Consider the following 24,548-nt stretch of genomic DNA (forward strand, 5'->3'; position numbering starts at 1 on the left):
CCCCGTGATGTTTTTGTCACTCGTACTAGTGAATGTAATGTAACACACACCCATACAATGCGCACCACCCCGCGATGTTTTTCAGAAACCTATCCTACATTGCCACTGCATGTTCCCTGACCTCCCCATGCTGACCACCCCGCGGTGCTTTTCTCCCTCCTACATTGCCACTTACTGCCTATCCTAATTCAGACCCTCCGATTCACACCACCACGTGATGTTTTTCTCACTCCTACTAGTGAATGTAATGTAACACACACCCATACAATGCGCACCACCCCGTGATGTTTTTCTCACTCCTACTAGTGAATGTAATGTAACACACACCCATACAATGCGCACCACCCCGTGATGTTTTTCTCACTCCTACTAGTGAATGTAATGTAACACACACCCATACAATGCGCACCACCCCGCGATGTTTTTCAGAAACCTATCCTACATTGCCACTGCATGTTCCCTCACCTCCCCATGCTGACCACCCCGCGGTGCTTTTCTCCATCCTACATTGCCACTCATTGCCTATCCTTATTCAGACTCTCTGATTCACACCACCCCGCGATGTTTTTCTCACTCCTACTAGTGAATATAATGTAACACACACCCATACAATGCGCACCACCCCGCGATGTTTTTCTCACTCCTACTAGTGAATGTAATGTAACACACACCCATACAATGCTTACCACCCCGAGATGTTTTTCTCACTCCTAATAGTGAATGTAATGTAACACACACCCATACAATGCGCACCACCCCGCGATGTTTTTCAGAAACCTATCTTACATTGCCACTGCATGTACTCTGACCTCCCCATGCTGACCACCCCGCGGTGCTTTTCTCCATCCTACATTGCCACTCACTGCCTATCCTAATTCAGACACTCCGATTCACACCACCGCGTGATGTTTTTATCACTCCTACTAGTGAATGTAATATAACACACACCCATACAATGCGCACCACCGCGTGATGATTTTCTCACTCCTACTAGTGAATGTAATGTAACACACACCCCTACAATGCGCACCACCCCGTGATGTTTTTCTCACTCCTACTAGTGAATGTAATGTAATACACACCCATACAATGCACACCACCCCGCAATGTTTTTCAGAAACCTATCCTACATTCCCACTGCATGTTCCCTGACCTCCCCATGCTGACCACCCCGCGGTGCTTTTCTCCATCCTACATTGCCACTCACTGCATATCCTTATTCAGACCCTCCGATTCACACCACCCCGTGATGTTTTTCTCACTCCTACTAGTGAATGTAATGTAACACACACCCATACAATGCGCACCACCCCGAGATGTTTTTCTCACTCTTACTAGTGAATGTAATGTAACACACACCCATACAATGCGCACCACCCCGTGATGTTTTTCTCACTCCTACTAGTGAATGTAATGTAACACACACCCATACAGTGCGCACCACCCCGTGATGTTTTTGTCACTCGTACTAGTGAATGTAATGTAACACACACCCATACAATGCGCACCACCCCGCGATGTTTTTCTCACTCCTACTAGTGAACGTAATGTAACACACACCCATACAATGCGCACCACACCGCGATATTTTTCAGAAACGTATCCTACATTGCCACTGCATGTTCCCTGACCTCCTCATGCTGACCACCCCGCGGTGCTTGTGTCCATCCTACATTGCCACTCACTGCCTATCCTAATTCAGACCTTCCGATTCACACCACTGCGTGATGTTTTTCTCACTCCTACTAGTGAATGTAATGTAACACACACCCATACAATGTGCACCACCCCGTGATGTTTTTCTCACTCCTACTAGTGAATGTAATGTAAAACACAACCATACAATGCGCACCACCGCACGATGTTTTTCAGAAAACTATCCAACATTGCCACTGCATGTTCCCTGACCTCCACATGCGGACCACCCCGCAGTGGTTTTCTCCATCCTACATAGCCACTCACTGCCTATCCTAATTCAGACCCTCCGATTCACACCACCCCGTGATGTTTTTCTCACTCCAGTAGTGAATGTAATGTAACACACACCCATACAATGCGCACCACCCCGCGATGTTTTTCTCACTCCTACTAGTGAATGTAATGTAACACACACTCATACAATGCGCACCACCCCGCGATGTTTTTCTCACTCCTACTAGTGAACGTAATGTAACACACACCCATACAATGCGCACCACCCCGTGATGTTTTTCTCACTCCTACTAGTGAATGTAATGTAACACACACCCATACAGTGCGCACCACCCCGTGATGTTTTTGTCACTCGTACTAGTGAATGTAATGTAACACACACCCATACAATGCGCACCACCCCGCGAAGTATTTCTCACTCCTTCTATTGAATGTAATGTAACACACACCCATACAATACGCACCACCCCGCGATGTTTTTCAGAAACCTATCCTACATTGCCACTGCATGTTCCCTGACCTCCCCATGCTCACCACCCCGCGGTGCTTTTCTCCATGCTACATTGCCACTCACTGCCTATCCTAATTCAGACCCTCCGATTCACACCACCACGTGATGTTTTTCTCACTCCTACTAGTGACTGTAAGGTAACACACACCGATACAATTCGCACCACACCGCGATATTTTTCAGAAACCTATCCTACATGGCCACTGCATGTTCCCTGACCTCCCCATGCTGACCACCCCGCGGTGCTTTTCTCCATCCTACATTGCCACTTACTGCCTATCCTAATTCAGACCCTCCGATTCACACCACCAAGTGATGCTTTTCTCACTCTTACTAGTGAATGTAATGTAACACACACCCATACAATGCGCACCACCCCGCGATGTTTTTCTAACTCCTACTAGTGAATGTAATGTAACACACACCCATACAATGCTTACCACCCTGTGATGTTTTTCTCACTCCTACTAGTGAATGTAATGTAACACACACCCATAAAATGGGCACCAACCCGCGATGTTTTTCAGAAACCTATCCTACTTTGCCACTGCATGTTCCCTGACCTCCCCATGCTGACCACCCCGCGGTGCGTTTCTCCATCCTACAAGGCCACTCACTGCCTATCCTAATTCAGACCCTCCGATTCACACCACCCCGTGATGTTTTTCTCACTCCTACTAGTGAATGTAATGTAACACACACCCATACAATGCGCACCACCCCGTGATGTTCTTCTCACTCCTACTAGTGAATGTAATCTAACACACACCCATACAATGCGCACCACCCCGTGATGTTTTTCTCACTACTTCTAGTGAATGTAATGTAACACACACCCATACAATGCGTACCACCGCGTGATGTTTATCTCACTCCTACTAGTGAATGTAATGTAACACACACCCATACAATGCGCACCACCCCGTGATGTTTTTCTCACTCCTACTGGTGAACGTAATGTGACACACACCCATAAAATGCGCACCACCCCGCGATGTTTTTCAGAAACCTATCCTACATTGCCACTGCATGTTCGCTGACCTCCCCATGCTGACCACCCCGCGGTGCTTTTCTCCCTCCTACATTGCCACTCACGGCCTATCCTAATTCACACCCTCCGATTCACACCACCGTGTGATGTTTTTCTCACTCCTACTAGTGAATGTAATGTAAAACACACCCATACAATGCGCACCACCGCGCGATGTTTTTCAGAAAACTATCCTACAGTGCCACTGCATGTTCCCTGACCTCCCCATGCGGACCACCCCGCAGTGCTTTTCTCCATCCTACATAGCCACTCACTGCCTATCCTAATTCAAACCCTCCGATTCACACCACCCCGTGATGTTTTTCTCACTCCTACTCTTGAATGTAATGTAACACACACCCATACAATGCGAACCACCCCGTGATGTTTTTGTCACTCGTACTAGTGAATGTATTGTAACACACACACATACAATGCGCACCACCCCGCGAAGTTTTTCTCACTCCTTCTATTGAATGTAATGTAACACACACCCATACAATGCGCACCACCCCGCGATGTTTTTCTCACTCCTACAAGTGAATGTAATGTAACACACACCCATACAATGCGCACCACCCCGTGATGTTTTTCTCACTCCTACTAGTGAATGTAATGTAACACACACCCATACAATGCGCACCACCCCGTGATGTTTTTGTCACTCGTACTAGTGAATGTAATGTAACACACACTCATACAATGCACACCACCCCGCGATGTTTTTCAGAAACCTATCCTGCATTGCCACTGCATGTTCCCTGACCTCCCCATGCTGACCACCCCGCGGTGCTTTTCTCCATCTTACATTGCTACTCACTGCCTATCCTAATTCAGACCCTCCGATTCACACCACCACGTGATGTTTTTCTCACTCCTACTAGTGAATGTAAGGTAACACACACCGATACAATGTGCACCACACCGCGATATTTTTCAGAAACCTATCCTACATGGCCACTGCATGTTCCCTGACCTCCCCATGCTGACCACCCCGCGGTGCTTTTCTCCATCCTACATTGCCACTTACTGCCTATCCTAATTCAGACCCTCCGATTCACACAACCAAGTGATGTTTTTCTCACTCTTACTAGTGAATGTAATGTAACACACACCCATACAATGCGCACCACCCCGCGATGTTTTTCAGAAACCTATCCTACATTGCCACTGCATGTTCCCTCACCTCCCCATGCTGACAACCCTGGGGTGCTTTTCTCCAACCTACATTGCCACTCACTGCCTATCCTAATTCAGACCATCCGATTCACACCACCCCGTGATGTTTTTCTCACTCCTAATAGTGAATGTAATGTAACACACACCCATACAATGCGCACCACCGCGCGATGTTTTTCTCACTCCTACTAGTGAATGTAATGTAACACACACCCATACAATGCGCACCACTCCGCGATGTTTTTCTCACTCCTACTAGTGAATGTAATGTAACACACACCCATACAATGCGCACCACCCCTTGATGTTTTTCTCACTCCTACTAGTGAATGTAATGTAACACACACCCATACAATGCGCACCACCCCGCGATGTTTTTCAGAAACCTATCTTACATTGCCACTGCATGTTCCCTTACCTCCCTATGCTGACCACCCCGCGGTGCTTTTCTCCATCCTACATTGCCACTCACTGCCTATCCTAATTCAGACCCTCTGATTCACACCACCCCGTGATGTTTTTCTCACTCTTACTAGTGAATGTAATGTAACACACACCCATACAATGCGCACCACCGCGTGATGTTTTTCTCACTCCTACTAGTGAATGTAATGTAACACACACCCATACAATGCACACCACCCCGCGATGTTTTTCAGAAACCTATCCTACATTGCCACTGAATGTTCCCTGACCTCCCCATGCTGACCACACCGTGGTGCTTTTCTCCATCCTACATTGCCACTCACTGCCTCTCCTAATTCAGACACTCCGATTCACACCACCCCGTGATGTTTTTCTCACTCCTACTAGTGAATGTAATGTAACACACACCCATACAATGCGCACCACCCCGTGATGTTTTTCTCACTCCTACTAGTGAATGTAATGTAACACACACCCATACAATGCGCACCACCCCGCGATGTTTTTCACAAACCTATCCTACATTGCCACTGCATGTTCCCTAACTTCCCCATGCTGACCACCCCGCGGTGCTTTTCTCCATCCTACATTGCCACTCACTGCCTTTCCTAATCCAGACCCTCCGATTCACACCACCCCGTGATGTTTTTCTCACTCCTACTAGTGAATGTAATGTATCACACACCCATACAATGCGCACCACCCCGTGATGTTTTTCTCACTCCTACTAGTGAATGTAATCTAACACACACCCATACAATGCGCACCACCCCGTGATGTTTTTCTCACTACTTCTAGTGAATGTAATGTAACACACACCCATACAATGCGCACCACCCCGTGATGTTTTTCTCACTCCTACTAGTGAATGTAATCTAACACACACCCATACAATGCGCACCACCCCGTGATGTTTTTCTCACTCCTACTGGTGAACGTAATGTGACACACACCCATAAAATGCGCACCACCCCGCGATGTTTTTCAGAAACCTATCCTACATTGCCACTGCATGTTCGCTGACCTCCCCATGCTGACCACCCCGCGGTGCTTTTCTCCATCCTACATTGCCACTCACGGCCTATCCTAATTCACACCCTCCGATTCACACCACCGTGTGATGTTTTTCTCACTCCTACTAGTGAATGTAATGTAAAACACACCCATACAATGCGCACCACCGCGCGATGTTTTTCAGAAAACTATCCTACAGTGCCACTGCATGTTCCCTGACCTCCCCATGCGGACCACCCCGCAGTGCTTTTCTCCATCCTACATAGCCACTCACTGCCTATCCTAATTCAAACCCTCCGATTCACACCACCCCGTGATGTTTTTCTCACTCCTACTCTTGAATGTAATGTAACACACACCCATACAATGCGCACCACCCCGTGATGTTTTTGTCACTCGTACTAGTGAATGTAATGTAACACACACACATACAATGCGCACCACCCCGCGAAGTTTTTCTCACTCCTTCTATTGAATGTAATGTAACACACACCCATACAATGCGCACCACCCCGCGATGTTTTTCTCACTCCTACAAGTGAATGTAATGTAACACACACCCATACAATGCGCACCACCCCGTGATGTTTTTCTCACTCCTACTAGTGAATGTAATGTAACACACACCCATACAATGCGTACCACCCCGTGATGTTTTTGTCACTCGTACTAGTGAATGTAATGTAACACACACTCATACAATGCACACCACCCCGCGATGTTTTTCAGAAACCTATCCTGCATTGCCACTGCATGTTCCCTGACCTCCCCATGCTGACCACCCCGCGGTGCTTTTCTCCATCTTACATTGCTACTCACTGCCTATCCTAATTCAGACCCTCCGATTCACACCACCACGTGATGTTTTTCTCACTCCTACTAGTGAATGTAAGGTAACACACACCGATACAATGCGCACCACACCGCGATATTTTTCAGAAACCTATCCTACATGGCCACTGCATGTTCCCTGACCTCCCCATGCTGACCACCCCGCGGTGCTTTTCTCCATCCTACATTGCCACTTACTGCCTATCCTAATTCAGACCCTCCGATTCACACAACCAAGTGATGTTTTTCTCACTCTTACTAGTGAATGTAATGTAACACACACCCATACAATGCGCACCACCCCGCGATGTTTTTCAGAAACCTATCCTACATTGCCACTGCATGTTCCCTCACCTCCCCATGCTGACAACCCTGGGGTGCTTTTCTCCAACCTACATTGCCACTCACTGCCTATCCTAATTCAGACCATCCGATTCACACCACCCCGTGATGTTTTTCTCACTCCTAATAGTGAATGTAATGTAACACACACCCATACAATGCGCACCACCGCGCGATGTTTTTCTCACTCCTACTAGTGAATGTAATGTAACACACACCCATACAATGCGCACCACTCCGCGATGTTTTTCTCACTCCTACTAGTGAATGTAATGTAACACACACCCATACAATGCGCAGCACCCCTTGATGTTTTTCTCACTCCTACTAGTGAATGTAATGTAACACACACCCATTCAATGCGCACCACCCCGCGATGTTTTTCAGAAACCTATCTTACATTGCCACTGCATGTTCCCTTACCTCCCTATGCTGACCACCCCGCGGTGCTTTTCTCCATCCTACATTGCCACTCACTGCCTATCCTAATTCAGACCCTCTGATTCACACCACCCCGTGATGTTTTTCTCACTCTTACTAGTGAATGTAATGTAACACACACCCATACAATGCGCACCACCGCGTCATGATTTTCTCACTCCTACTAGTGAATGTAATGTAACACACACCCAAACAATGCGCACCACCCCGTGATGTTTTTCTCACTCCTACTAGTGAATGTATAGTAACACACACCCATACAATGCACACCACCCCGCGATGTTTTTCAGAAACCTATCCTACATTGCCACTGAATGTTCCCTGACCTCCCCATGCTGACCACACCGCGGTGCTTTTCTCCATCCTACATTGCCACTCACTGCCTCTCCTAATTCAGACACTCCGATTCACACCACCCCGTGATGTTTTTCTCACTCCTACTAGTGAATGTAATGTAACACACACCCATACAATGCGCACCACCCCGTGATGTTTTTCTCACTCCTACTAGTGAATGTAATGTAACACACACCCATACAATGCGCACCACCCCACGATGTTTTTCACAAACCTATCCTACATTGCCACTGCATGTTCCCTGACTTCCCCATGCTGACCACCCCGCGGTGCTTTTCTCCATCCTACATTGCCACTCACTGCCTTTCCTAATCCAGACGCTCCGATTCACACCACCCCGTGATGTTTTTCTCACTCCTACTAGTGAATGTAATGTAACACACACCCATACAATGCGCACCACCCCACAATGTTTTTCAGAAACCTATTCTACATTGCCACTGCATGTTCCCTGACCTCCCCATGCTGACCACCCCGCGGTGGTTTTCTCCATCCTACATTGCCACTCACTGCCTATCCTTATTCAGACCCTCCGATTCACACCACCCCGTGATGTTTTTCTCACTCCTACTACTGAATGTAATGTAACACACACCCATACAATGCGCACCACCCCGTGATGTTTTTCTCACTCCTACTAGTTAATGTAATGTAACACACACCAATACAATGCGCACCACCCCGCGATGTTTTTCAGAAACCTATCCAACATTGCCACTGCATGTTCCCTGACCTCCCCATGCTGACCACCCCGCAGTGCTTTTCTCCATCCTACATTGCCACTCACTGCCTATTCTAATTCAGACCATCCGATTCCCACCACCCAGTGATATTTTTTCTCACTCCTACTAGTGAATGTAATGTAACACACACCCATACAATGCGCACCACCCCGTGATGTTTTTCTCACTCCTACTAGTGAATGTAATGTAACACACACCCATAAAATGCGCACCACCCCGTGATATTTTTCTAACTCCTACTAGTGAATGTAATGTAACACACACCCATACAATGCGCACCACCCCGCGATATTTTTCAGAAACGTATCCTACATTGCCACTGCATGTTCCCTGACCTCCCCATGCTGACCACCCCGCGGTGCTTGTCTCCATCCTACATTGCCACTCACTGCCTATCCTAATTCAGACCTTCCGATTCACAACACTGCGTGATGTTTTTCTCACTCCTACTAGTGAATGTAATATAACACACACCCATACAATGCGCACCACCCCGCGATGTTTTTCAGAAACCTATCTTACATTGCCACTGCATGTTCTCTGACCTCCCCATGCTGACCGCCCCGCGGTGCTTTTCTCCATCCTACATTGCCACTCACTGCCTATCCTAATTCAGACGCTCCGATTCACACCACCCCGTGATGTTTTTATCACTCCTACTAGTGAATGTAATGTAACACACACCCATACAATGCGCACCACCCCGTGATGTTTTTCTCACTCCTACTAGTGAATGTAATGTAACACACACCCATAAAATGCACACCACCCCGCAATGTTTTTCAGAAACCTATCCTACATTGCCACTGCATGTTCCCTGACCTCCCCATGCTGACCACCCCGCGGTGCTTTTCTCCATCCTACATTGCCACTCACTGCCTATCCTTATTCAGACCCTCCGATTCACACCACCCCGTGATGTTTTTCTCACTCCTACTAGTGAATGTAATGTAACACACACCCATACAATGCGCACCACCCCGCGGTATTTTTCAGAAACGTATCCTACATTGCCACTGCATGTTCCGTGACCTCCCCATGCTGACCACCCCGCGGTGCTTGTGTCCATCCTACATTGCCACTCACTGCCTATCCTAATTCAGACCTTCCGATTCACACCACTGCGTGATGTTTTTCTCACTCCTACTAGTGAATGTAATGTAACACACACCCATACAATGTGCACCACCCCGTGATGTTTTTCTCACTCCTACTAGTGAATGTAATGTAAAACACAACCATACAATGCGCACCACCACACGATGTTTTTCAGAAAACTATCCAACATTGCCACTGCATGTTCCCTGACCTCCAAATGCGGACCACCCCGCAGTGGTTTTCTCCATCCTACATAGCCACTCACTGCCTATCCTAATTCAGACCCTCCGATTCACACCACCCCGTGATGTTTTTCTCACTCCTACTAGTGAATGTAATGTAACACACACCCATACAATGCGCACCACCCCGCGATGTTTTTCTCACTCCTACTAGTGAATGTAATGTAACACACACACATACAATGCGCACCACCCCGCGATGTTTTTCTCACTCCTACTAGTGAACGTAATGTAACACACACCCATACAATGCGCACCACCCCGTGATGTTTTTCTCACTCCTACTAGTGAATGTAATGTAACACACACCCATACAATGCCCACCACCCCGCGATGTTTTTCAGAAACCTATCCTACATTGCCACTGCATGTTCCCTGACCTCCCCATACTGACCACCCCGCGGTGCTTTACTCCATCCTACATTGCCACTCACTGCGTATCCTAATTCAGACCCTCCAATTCACACCACCCCGTGATGTTTTTCTCACTCCTACTAGTGAATGTAATGTAAAACACACCCATACAATGCGCACCACCCCGTGATGTTTTTCTCACTCCTACTGGTGAACGTAATGTGACACACACCCATACAATGCGCACCACCCCGCAATGTTTTTCAGAAACCTATCCTACATTGCCACTGCATGTTCGCTGACCTCCCCATGCTGACCACCCCGCGGTGCTTTTCTCCATCCTACATTGCCACTCACGGCATATCCTAATTCACACCCTCCGATTCACACCACCGTGTGATGTTTTTCTCACTCCTACTAGTGAATGTAATGTAAAACACACCCATACAATGCGCACCACCGCGCGATGTTTTTCAGAAAACTATCCTACATTGCCACTGCATGTTCCCTGACCTCCACATGCGGACCACCCCGCGGTGCTTTTCTCCATCCTACATAGCCACTCACTGCCTATCCTAATTCAGGCCCTCCGATTCACACCACCCCGTGATGTTTTTCTCACTCCTACTAGTGAATGTAATGTAACACACACCCATACAATGCGCACCAACCCGTGATGTTTTTGTCACTCGTACTAGTGAATGTAATGTAACACACACCCATACAATGCGCACCACCCCGCGACGTTTTTCTCACTCCTTCTATTGAATGTAATGTAACACACACCCATACAATGCGCACCACCCCGCAATGTGTTTCTCACTCCTACAAGTGAATGTAATGTAACACACACCCATACAATGCGCACCACCCCGTGATGTTTTTCTCACTCCTACTAGTGAATGTAATGTAACACACACCCATACAATGCGCACCACCCCGTGATGTTTTTGTCACTCGTACTAGTGAATGTAATGTAACACACACCCATACAATGCGCACCACCCCGCGATGTTTTCCAGAAACCTATCCTACATTGCCACTGCATGTTCCCTGACCTCCCCATGCTGACCACCCCGCGGTGCTTTTCTCCATCCTACATTGCCACTTACTGCCTATCCTAATTCAGACCCTCCGATTCACACCACCACGTGATGTTTTTCTCACTCCTACTAGTGAATGTAATGTAACACACACCCATACAATGCGCACCACCCCGTGATGTTTTTCTCACTCCTACTAGTGAATGTAATGTAACACACACCCATACAGTGCGCACCACCCCGTGATGTTTTTCTCACTCCTACTAGTGAATGTAATGTAACACACACCCATACAATGCGCACCACCCCGCGATGTTTTTCAGAAACCTATCCTACATTGCCACTGCATGTTCCCTCACCTCCCCATGCTGACCACCCCGCGGTGCTTTTCTCCATCCTACATTGCCACTCATTGCCTATCCTTATTCAGACTCTCTGATTCACACCACCCCGCGATGTTTTTCTCACTCCTACTAGTGAATGTAATGTAACACACACCCATACAATGCGCACCACCCCGCGATGTTTTTCTCACTCCTACTAGTGAATGTAATGTAACACACACCCATACAATGCGCACCACCCCGCGATGTTTTTCAGAAACCTATCTTACATTGCCACTGCATGTTCTCTGACCTCCCCATGCTGACCACCCCGCGGTGCTTTTCTCCATCCTACATTGCCACTCACTGCCTATCCTAATTCAGACACTCCGATTCACACCACCGCGTGGTTTTTATCACTCCTACTAGTGAATGTAATATAACACACACCCATACAATGCGCACCACCGCGTGATGATTTTCTCACTCCTACTAGTGAATGTAATGTAACACACACCCATACAATGCGCACCACCCCGTGATGTTTTTCTCACTCCTACTAGTGAATGTAATGTAACACACACCCATACAATGCACACCACCCCGCAATGTTTTTCAGAAACCTATCCTACATTGCCACTGCATGTTCCCTGACCTCCCCATGCTGACCACCCCGCGGTGCTTTTTCCATCCTACATTGCCACTCACTGCCTATCCTTATTCAGACCCTCCGATTCACACCACCCCGTGATGTTTTTCTCACTCCTACTAGTGAATGTAATGTAACACACACCCATACAATGCGCACCACCCCGTGATGTTTTTCTCACTCCTACTAGTGAATGTAATGTAACACACACCCATTCAATGCGCACCACCCCGCGATATTTTTCAGAAACGTATCCTACATTGCCACTGCATGTTCCCTGACCTCCCCATGCTGACCACCCCGCGGTGCTTGTGTCCATCCTACATTGCCACTCACTGCCTATCCAAATTCAGACCTTCCGATTTACACCACTGCGTGATGTTTTTCTCACTCCTACTAGTGAATGTAATGTAACACACACCCATACAATGTGCACCACCCCGTGATGTTTTTCTCACTCCTACTAGTGAATGTAATGTAAAACACAACCATACAATGCGCACCACCGCACGATGTTTTTCAGAAAACTATCCAACATTGCCACTGCATGTTCCCTGACCTCCACATGCGGACCACCCCGCAGTGGTTTTCTCCATCCTACATAGCCACTCACTGCCTATCATAATTCAGACCCTCCGATTCACACCACCCCGTGATGTTTTTCTCACTCCTACTAGTGAATGTAATGTAACACACACCCATACAATGCGCACCACCCCGCGATGTTTTTCTCACTCCTACTAGTGAATGTAATGTAACACACACACATACAATGCGCACCACCCCGCGATGTTTTTCTCACTCCTACTAGTGAACGTAATGTAACACACACCCATACAATGCGCACCACCCCGTGATGTTTTTCTCACTCCTACTAGTGAATGTAATGTAACACACACCCATACAATGCGCACCACCGCGTGATGATTTTCTCACTCCTACTAGTGAATGTAATGTAACACACACCCAAACAATGCGCACTACCCCGTGATGTTTTTCTCAGTCCTACTAGTGAATGTAATGTAACACACACCCAATCAATGCACACCACCCCGCGATGTTTTTCAGAAACCTATCCTACATTGCCACTGAATGTTCCCTGACCTCCCCATGCTGACCACACCGCGGTGCTTTTCTCCATCCTACATTGCCACTCACTGCCTCTCCTAATTCAGACAGTCCGATTCACACCACCCCGTGATGTTTTTCTCACTCCTACTAGTGAATGTAATGTAACACACACCCATACAATGCGCACCACCCCGTGATGTTTTTCTCACTCCTACTAGTGAATGTATTGTAACACACACGCATACAATGCGCACCACCCCGCGATGTTTTTCACAAACCTATCCTACATTGCCACTGCATGTTCCCTGACTTCCCCATGCTGACCACCCCGCGGTGCTTTTCTCCATCCTACATTGCCACTCACTGCCTTTCCTAATTCAGACCCTCCGATTCACACCACCCCGTGATGTTTTTCTCACTCCTACTAGTGAATGTAATGTAACACACACCCATACAATGCGCACCACCCCAGAATGTTTTTCAGAATCCTATCCTACATTGCAACTGCATGTTCCATGACCTCCCCATCCTGACCACCCCGCGGTGCTTTTCTCCATCCTACATTGCCACTCACTGCCTATCCTTATTCAGACCCTCCGATTCGCACCACCCCGTGATGTTTTTCTCACTCCTACTAGTGAATGTAATGTAACACACACCCATACAATGCGCACCACGCCGTGATGTTTTTCTCACTCCTACTAGTTAATGTAATGTAACACACACCAATATAATGCGCACCACCCCGCGATGTTTTTCAGAAACCTATCCAACTTTGCCACTGCATGTTCCCTGACCTCCCCATGCTGACCACCCCGCAGTGCTTTTCTCCATCCTACATTGCCACTCACTGCCTATCCTAATTCAGACCGTCCGATTCACACCACCCCGTGATGTTTTTCTCACTCCTACTAGTGAATGTAATGTAACAAACACCCATACAATGCGCACCTCCACGTGATGTTTTTCTCACTCCTACTAGTGAATGTAATGTAACACACAACCATACAATGCGCACCACCCCGTGATATTTTTCTCACTCCAACTAGTGAATGTAATGTAACATACACCCATACAATGCGCACCACCCCGCGATATTTTTCAGAAACGTATCCTACATTGCCACAGCATGTTCCCTGACCTCCCCATGCTGACCACCCCGCGGTGCTTGTCTCCATCCTACATTGCCACTCACTGCCTATTCTAATTCAGACCTTCCGATTCACACCACTGCGTGATGTTTTTCTCACTCCTACTAGTGAATGTAATGTAACACACACCCATACAATGCACACCACCCCGTGATGTTTTTCTCACTCCTACTAGTGAATGTAATGTAACACACACCCATACAATGCGCACCAGCCCGTGATATTTTTCTAACTCCTACTAGTGAATGTAATGTAACACACACCCATACAATGCGCACCACCCCACGATATTTTTCAGAAACCTATCCTACATTGCCACTGCATGTTCCCTGACCTCCCCATACTGACCACCCCGCGGTGCTTTACTCCATCCTACATTGCCACTCACTGCCTATCCTAATTCAGACCCTCCAATTCACACCACCCCGTGATGTTTTTCTCACTCCTACTAGTGAATGTAATGTAAAACACACCCATACAATGCGCACCACCCCGTGATGTTTTTCTCACTCCTACTGGTGAACGTAATGTGACACACACCCATACAATGCGCACCACCCCGCAATGTTTTTCAGAAACCTATCCTACATTGCCACTGCATGTTCGCTGACCTCCCCATGCTGACCACCCCGCGGTGCTTTTCTCCATCCTACATTGCCACTCACGGCATATCCTAATTCACACCCTCCGATTCACACCACCGTGTGATGTTTTTCTCACTCCTACTAGTGAATGTAATGTAAAACACACCCATACAATGCGCACCACCGCGCGATGTTTTTCAGAAAACTATCCTACATTGCCACTGCATGTTCCCTGACCTCCACATGCGGACCACCCCGCGGTGCTTTTCTCCATCCTACATAGCCACTCACTGCCTATCCTAATTCAGGCCCTCCGATTCACACCACCCCGTGATGTTTTTCTCACTCCTACTAGTGAATGTAATGTAACACACACCCATACAATGCGCACCAACCCGTGATGTTTTTGTCACTCGTACTAGTGAATGTAATGTAACACACACCCATACAATGCGCACCACCCCGCGACGTTTTTCTCACTCATTCTATTGAATGTAATGTAACACACACCCATACAATGCGCACCACCCCGCAATGTGTTTCTCACTCCTACAAGTGAATGTAATGTAACACACACCCATACAATGCGCACCACCCCGTGATGTTTTTCTCACTCCTACTAGTGAATGTAATGTAACACACACCCATACAATGCGCACCACCCCGTGATGTTTTTGTCACTCGTACTAGTGAATGTAATGTAACACACACCCATACAATGCGCACCACCCCGCGATGTTTTCCAGAAACCTATCCTACATTGCCACTGCATGTTCCCTGACCTCCCCATGCTGACCACCCCGCGGTGCTTTTCTCCATCCTACATTGCCACTTACTGCCTATCCTAATTCAGACCCTCCGATTCACACCACCACGTGATGTTTTTCTCACTCCTACTAGTGAATGTAATGTAACACACACCCATACAATGCGCACCACCCCGTGATGTTTTTCTCACTCCTACTAGTGAATGTAATGTAACACACACCCATACAGTGCGCACCACCCCGTGATGTTTTTCTCACTCCTACTAGTGAATGTAATGTAACACACACCCATACAATGCGCACCACCCCGCGATGTTTTTCAGAAACCTATCCTACATTGCCACTGCATGTTCCCTCACCTCCCCATGCTGACCACCCCGCGGTGCTTTTCTCCATCCTACATTGCCACTCATTGCCTATCCTTATTCAGACTCTCTGATTCACACCACCCCGCGATGTTTTTCTCACTCCTACTAGTGAATGTAATGTAACACACACCCATACAATGCGCACCACCCCGCGATGTTTTTCTCACTCCTACTAGTGAATGTAATGTAACACACACCCATACAATGCGCACCACCCCGCGATGTTTTTCAGAAACCTATCTTACATTGCCACTGCATGTTCTCTGACCTCCCCATGCTGACCACCCCGCGGTGCTTTTCTCCATCCTACATTGCCACTCACTGCCTATCCTAATTCAGACACTCCGATTCACACCACCGCGTGGTTTTTATCACTCCTACTAGTGAATGTAATATAACACACACCCATACAATGCGCACCACCGCGTGATGATTTTCTCACTCCTACTAGTGAATGTAATGTAACACACACCCATACAATGCGCACCACCCCGTGATGTTTTTCTCACTCCTACTAGTGAATGTAATGTAACACACACCCATACAATGCACACCACCCCGCAATGTTTTTCAGAAACCTATCCTACATTGCCACTGCATGTTCCCTGACCTCCCCATGCTGACCACCCCGCGGTGCTTTTCTCCATCCTACATTGCCACTCACTGCCTATCCTTATTCAGACCCTCCGATTCACACCACCCCGTGATGTTTTTCTCACTCCTACTAGTGAATGTAATGTAACACACACCCATACAATGCGCACCACCCCGTGATGTTTTTCTCACTCCTACTAGTGAATGTAATGTAACACACACCCATTCAATGCGCACCACCCCGCGATATTTTTCAGAAACGTATCCTACATTGCCACTGCATGTTCCCTGACCTCCCCATGCTGACCACCCCGCGGTGCTTGTGTCCATCCTACATTGCCACTCACTGCCTATCCAAATTCAGACCTTCCGATTTACACCACTGCGTGATGTTTTTCTCACTCCTACTAGTGAATGTAATGTAACACACACCCATACAATGTGCACCACCCCGTGATGTTTTTCTCACTCCTACTAGTGAATGTAATGTAAAACACAACCATACAATGCGCACCACCGCACGATGTTTTTCAGAAAACTATCCAACATTGCCACTGCATGTTCCCTGACCTCCACATGCGGACCACCCCGCAGTGGTTTTCTCCATCCTACATAGCCACTCACTGCCTATCATAATTCAGACCCTCCGATTCACACCACCCCGTGATGTTTTTCTCACTCCTACTAGTGAATGTAATGTAACACACACCCATACAATGCGCACCACCCCGCGATGTTTTTCTCACTCCTACTAGTGAATGTAATGTAACACACACACATACAATGCGCACCACCCCGCGATGTTTTTCTCACTCCTACTAGTGAACGTAATGTAACACACACCCATACAATGCGCACCACCCCGTGATGTTTTTCTCACTCCTACTAGTGAATGTAATGTAACACACACCCATACAATGCGCACCACCGCGTGATGATTTTCTCACTCCTACTAGTGAATGTAATGTAACACACACCCAAACAATGCGCACTACCCCGTGATGTTTTTCTCAGTCCTACTAGTGAATGTAATGTAACACACACCCAATCAATGCACACCACCCCGCGATGTTTTTCAGAAACCTATCCTACATTGCCACTGAATGTTCCCTGACCTCCCCATGCTGACCACACCGCGGTGCTTTTCTCCATCCTACATTGCCACTCACTGCCTCTCCTAATTCAGACAGTCCGATTCACACCACCCCGTGATGTTTTTCTCACTCCTACTAGTGAATGTAATGTAACACACACCCATACAATGCGCACCACCCCGTGATGTTTTTCTCACTCCTACTAGTGAATGTATTGTAACACACACGCATACAATGCGCACCACCCCGCGATGTTTTTCACAAACCTATCCTACATTGCCACTGCATGTTCCCTGACTTCCCCATGCTGACCACCCCGCGGTGCTTTTCTCCATCCTACATTGCCACTCACTGCCTTTCCTAATTCAGACCCTCCGATTCACACCACCCCGTGATGTTTTTCTCACTCCTACTAGTGAATGTAATGTAACACACACCCATACAATGCGCACCACCCCAGAATGTTTTTCAGAATCCTATCCTACATTGCAACTGCATGTTCCATGACCTCCCCATCCTGACCACCCCGCGGTGCTTTTCTCCATCCTACATTGCCACTCACTGCCTATCCTTATTCAGACCCTCCGATTCGCACCACCCCGTGATGTTTTTCTCACTCCTACTAGTGAATGTAATGTAACACACACCCATACAATGCGCACCACGCCGTGATGTTTTTCTCACTCCTACTAGTTAATGTAATGTAACACACACCAATATAATGCGCACCACCCCGCGATGTTTTTCAGAAACCTATCCAACTTTGCCACTGCATGTTCCCTGACCTCCCCATGCTGACCACCCCGCAGTGCTTTTCTCCATCCTACATTGCCACTCACTGCCTATCCTAATTCAGACCGTCCGATTCACACCACCCCGTGATGTTTTTCTCACTCCTACTAGTGAATGTAATGTAACAAACACCCATACAATGCGCACCTCCACGTGATGTTTTTCTCACTCCTACTAGTGAATGTAATGTAACACACAACCATACAATGCGCACCACCCCGTGATATTTTTCTCACTCCAACTAGTGAATGTAATGTAACATACACCCATACAATGCGCACCACCCCGCGATATTTTTCAGAAACGTATCCTACATTGCCACAGCATGTTCCCTGACCTCCCCATGCTGACCACCCCGCGGTGCTTGTCTCCATCCTACATTGCCACTCACTGCCTATTCTAATTCAGACCTTCCGATTCACACCACTGCGTGATGTTTTTCTCACTCCTACTAGTGAATGTAATGTAACACACACCCATACAATGCACACCACCCCGTGATGTTTTTCTCACTCCTACTAGTGAATGTAATGTAACACACACCCATACAATGCGCACCAGCCCGTGATATTTTTCTAACTCCTACTAGTGAATGTAATGTAACACACACCCATACAATGCGCACCACCCCACGATATTTTTCAGAAACGTATCCTACATTGCCACTGCATGTTCCTTGACCTCCCCATGCTGACCACCCCGCGGTGCTTGTCTCCATCCTACATTGCCACTCACTGCCTATCCTAATGCAGACCTTCCGATTCACACCACTGCGTGATGTTTTTCTCACTCCTACTAGTGAATGTAATTTAACACACACCCATACAATGCGCACCACCCCGCGATGTTTTTCTCACTCCTACTAGTGAATGTAATGTAACACACACCCATACAATGCGCACCACCCCGTGATGTTTTTCTCACTCCTACTAGTGAATGTAATGTAACACACACCCATACATTGCGCACCACCCCGTGATGTTTTTCTCACTCCTACTAGTGAATGTAATGTAACACACACCCATACAATGCGCACCACCCCGCGATGTTTTTCAGAAACCTATCCTACATTGCCACTGCATGTTCCCTGACCTCCCCATGCTGACCACCCTGGGGTGCTTTTCTCCAACCTACATTGCCACTCACTGCCTATCCTAATTCAGACCATCCGATTCACACCACCCCGTGATGATTTTCTCACTCCTAATAGTGAATGTAATGTAACACACACCCATACAATGCGCACCACCCCGCGATGTATTTCTCACTCCTACTAGTGAATGTAATGTAACACACACCCATACAATGCGCACCACCCCGCGATGTTTTTCTCACTCCTACTAGTGAATGTAATGTAACACACACCCATACAATGCTTACCACCCCGTGATGTTTTTCTCAATCCTACTAGTGAATGTAATGTAACACACACCCATACAATGCGCACCACACCGCGATGTTTTTCAGAAACCTATCTTACATTGCCACTGCATGTTCTCTGACCGCCCCATGCTGACCACCCCGCGGTGCTTTTCTCCATCCTACATTGCCACTCACGGCCTATCCTAATACAGACCCTCCGATTCACACCACCCCGTGATGTTTTTATCACTCCTACTAGTGAATGTAATTTAACACACACCCATTCAATGCGCACCACCGCGTGATGATTTTCTCACTCCTACTAGTGAATGTAATGTAACACACACCCATACAATGCGCACCACCCCGTGATGTTTTTCTCACTCCTACTAGTGAATGTAATGTAACACACACCCATACAATGCACACCACCCCGCAATGTTTTTCAGAAACCTATCCTACATTGCCACTGCATGTTCCCTGACCTCCACATGCTGACCACCCCGCGGTGCTTTTCTCCATCCTACATTGCCACTCACTGCCTATCCTTATTCAGACCCTCCGGATTCACACCACCCCGTGATGTTTTTCTCACTCCTACTAGTGAATGTAATATAACACACACCCATTCAATGCGCACCACCCCGTGATGTTTTTCTCACTCCTACTAGTGAATGTAATGTAACACACACCCATACAATGCGCACCACCCCGCGATGTTTTTCAGAAACGTATCCTACATTGCCACTGCATGTTCCCTGACCTCCCCATGCTGACCACCCCGCGGTGCTTGTGTCCATCCTACATTGTCACTCACTGCCTATCCTAATTCAGACCCTCCGATTAACACCACCCCGTGATGTTTTTCCTCACTCCTACTAGTGAATGTAATGTAACACACAGCCATACAATGTGCACCACCCCATGATGTGTTTCTCACTCCTACTAGTGAATGTAATGTAAAACACAACCATACAATGCGCACCACCGCACGATGTTTTTCAGAAAACTATCCAACATTGCCACTACATGTTCCCTGACCTCCACATGCGGACCACCCCGCAGTGGTTTTCTCCATCCTACATAGCCACTCACTGCCTATCCTAATTCAGACCCTCCGATTCACACCACCCCGTGATGTTTTTCTCACTCCTACTAGTGAATGTAATGTAACACACACCCATACAATGCGCACCACCCCGCGATGTTTTTCTCACTCCTACTAGTGAATGTAATGTAACACACACACATACAATGCGCACCACCCCGCGATGTTTTTCTCACTCCTACTAGTGAACGTAATGTAACACACACCCATACAATGCGCACCACCCCGTGATGTTTTTCTCACTCCTACTAGTGAATGTAATGTAACACACACCCATACAATGCGCACCACCCCGCGATGTTTTTCAGAAACCTATCCTACATTGCCACTGCATGTTCCCTCACCTCCCCAAGCTGACCACCCTGGGGTGCTTTTCTCCAACCTACATTGCCACTCACTGCCTATCCTAATTCAGACCATCCGATTCACACCACCCCGTGATGTTTTTCTCACTCTTACTAGTGAATGTAATGTAACACACACCCATACAATGCGCACCACCGCGTGATGATTTTCTCACTCCTACTAGTGAATGTAATGTAACACACACCCAAACAATGCGCACTACCCCGTGATGTTTTTCTCAGTCCTACTAGTGAATGTAATGTAACACACACCCATTCAATGCACACCACCCCGAGATGTTTTTCAGAAACCTATCCTACATTGCCACTGAATGTTCCCTGACCTCCCCATGCTGACCACACCGCGGTGCTTTTCTCCATCCTACATTGCCACTCACTGCCTCTCCTAATTCAGACAGTCCGATTCACACCACCCCGTGATGTTTTTCTCACTCCTACTAGTGAATGTAATGTAACACACACCCATACAATGCGCACCACCCCGTGATGTTTTTCTCACTCCTACTAGTGAATGTATTGTAACACACACGCATACAATGCGCACCACCCCGCGATGTTTTTCACAAACCTATCCTACATTGCCACTGCATGTTCCCTGACTTCCCCATGCTGACCACCCCGCGGTGCTTTTCTCCATCCTACATTGCCACTCACTGCCTTTCCTAATTCAGACCCTCCGATTCATACCACCCCGTGATGTTTTTCTCACTCCTACTAGTGAATGTAATGTAACACACACCCATACAATGCGCACCACCCCAGAATGTTTTTCAGAATCCTATCCTACATTGCAACTGCATGTTCCCTGACCTCCCCATCCTGACCACCCCGCGGTGCTTTTCTCCATCCTACATTGCCACTCACTGCCTATCCTTATTCAGACCCTCCGATTCACACCACCCCGTTATGTTTTTCTCACTCCTACTAGTGAATGTAATGTAACACACACCCATACAATGCGCACCACGCCGTGATGTTTTTCTCACTCCTACTAGTTAATGTAATGTAACACACACCAATATAATGCGCACCACCCCGCGATGTTTTTCAGAAACCTATCCAACTTTGCCACTGCATGTTCCCTGACCTCCCCATGCTGACCACCCCGCAGTGCTTTTCTCCATCCTACATTGCCACTCACTGCCTATCCTAATTCAGACCGTCCGATTCACACCACCCCGTGATGTTTTTCTCACTCCTACTAGTGAATGTAATGTAACAAACACCCATACAATGCGCACCTCCACGTGATGTTTTTCTCACTCCTACTAGTGAATGTAATGTAACACACAACCATACAATGCGCACCACCCCGTGATATTTTTCTCACTCCTACTAGTGAATGTAATGTAACATACACCCATACAATGCGCACCACCCCGCGATATTTTTCAGAAACGTATCCTACATTGCCACAGCATGTTCCCTGACCTCCCCATGCTGACCACCCCGCGGTGCTTGTCTCCATCCTACATTGCCACTCACTGCCTATTCTAATTCAGACCTTCCGATTCACACCACTGCGTGATGTTTTTCTCACTCCTACTAGTGAATGTAATGTAACACACACCCATACAATGCACACCACCCCGTGATGTTTTTCTCACTCCTACTAGTGAATGTAATGTAACACACACCCATACAATGCGCACCAGCCCGTGATATTTTTCTAACTCCTACTAGTGAATGTAATGTAACACACACCCATACAATGCGCACCACCCCACGATATTTTTCAGAAACGTATCCTACATTGCCACTGCATGTTCCTTGACCTCCCCATGCTGACCACCCCGCGGTGCTTGTCTCCATCCTACATTGCCACTCACTGCCTATCCTAATGCAGACCTTCCGATTCACACCACTGCGTGATGTTTTTCTCACTCCTACTAGTGAATGTAATGTAACACACACCCATACAATGCGCACCACCCCGCGATGTTTTTCTCACTCCTACTAGTGAATGTAATGTAACACACACCCATACAATGCGCACCACCCCGTGATGTTTTTCTCACTCCTACTAGTGAATGTAATGTAACACACACCCATACATTGCGCACCACCCCGTGATGTTTTTCTCACTCCTACTAGTGAATGTAATGTAACACACACCCATACAATGCGCACCACCCCGCGATGTTTTTCAGAAACCTATCCTACATTGCCACTGCATGTTCCCTGACCTCCCCATGCTGACCACCCTGGGGTGCTTTTCTCCAACCTACATTGCCACTCACTGCCTATCCTAATTCAGACCATCCGATTCACACCACCCCGTGATGATTTTCTCACTCCTAATAGTGAATGTAATGTAACACACACCCATACAATGCGCACCACCCCGCGATGTTTTTCTCACTCCTACTAGTGAATGTAATGTAACACACACCCATACAATGCGCACCACCCCGCGATGTTTTTCTCACTCCTACTAGTGAATGTAATGTAACACACACCCATACAATGCTTACCACCCCGTGATGTTTTTCTCACTCCTACTAGTGAATGTAATGTAACACACACCCATACAATGCGCACCACACCGCGATGTTTTTCAGAAACCTATCTTACATTGCCACTGCATGTTCTCTGACCGCCCCATGCTGACCACCCCGCGGTGCTTTTCTCCATCCTACATTGCCACTCACTGCCTATCCTTATTCAGACCCTCCGGATTCACACCACCCCGTGATGTTTTTCTCACTCCTACTAGTGAATGTAATATAACACACACCCATACAATGCGCACCACCCCGTGATGTTTTTCTCACTCC

This window comes from Cavia porcellus, unplaced genomic scaffold (genome assembly GCF_034190915.1).
Source record: "Cavia porcellus strain 051 isolate PalLab524CR breed Dunkin Hartley unplaced genomic scaffold, mCavPor4.1 scaffold_30, whole genome shotgun sequence".
Classification (NCBI taxonomy): domain Eukaryota; kingdom Metazoa; phylum Chordata; class Mammalia; order Rodentia; family Caviidae; genus Cavia; species Cavia porcellus.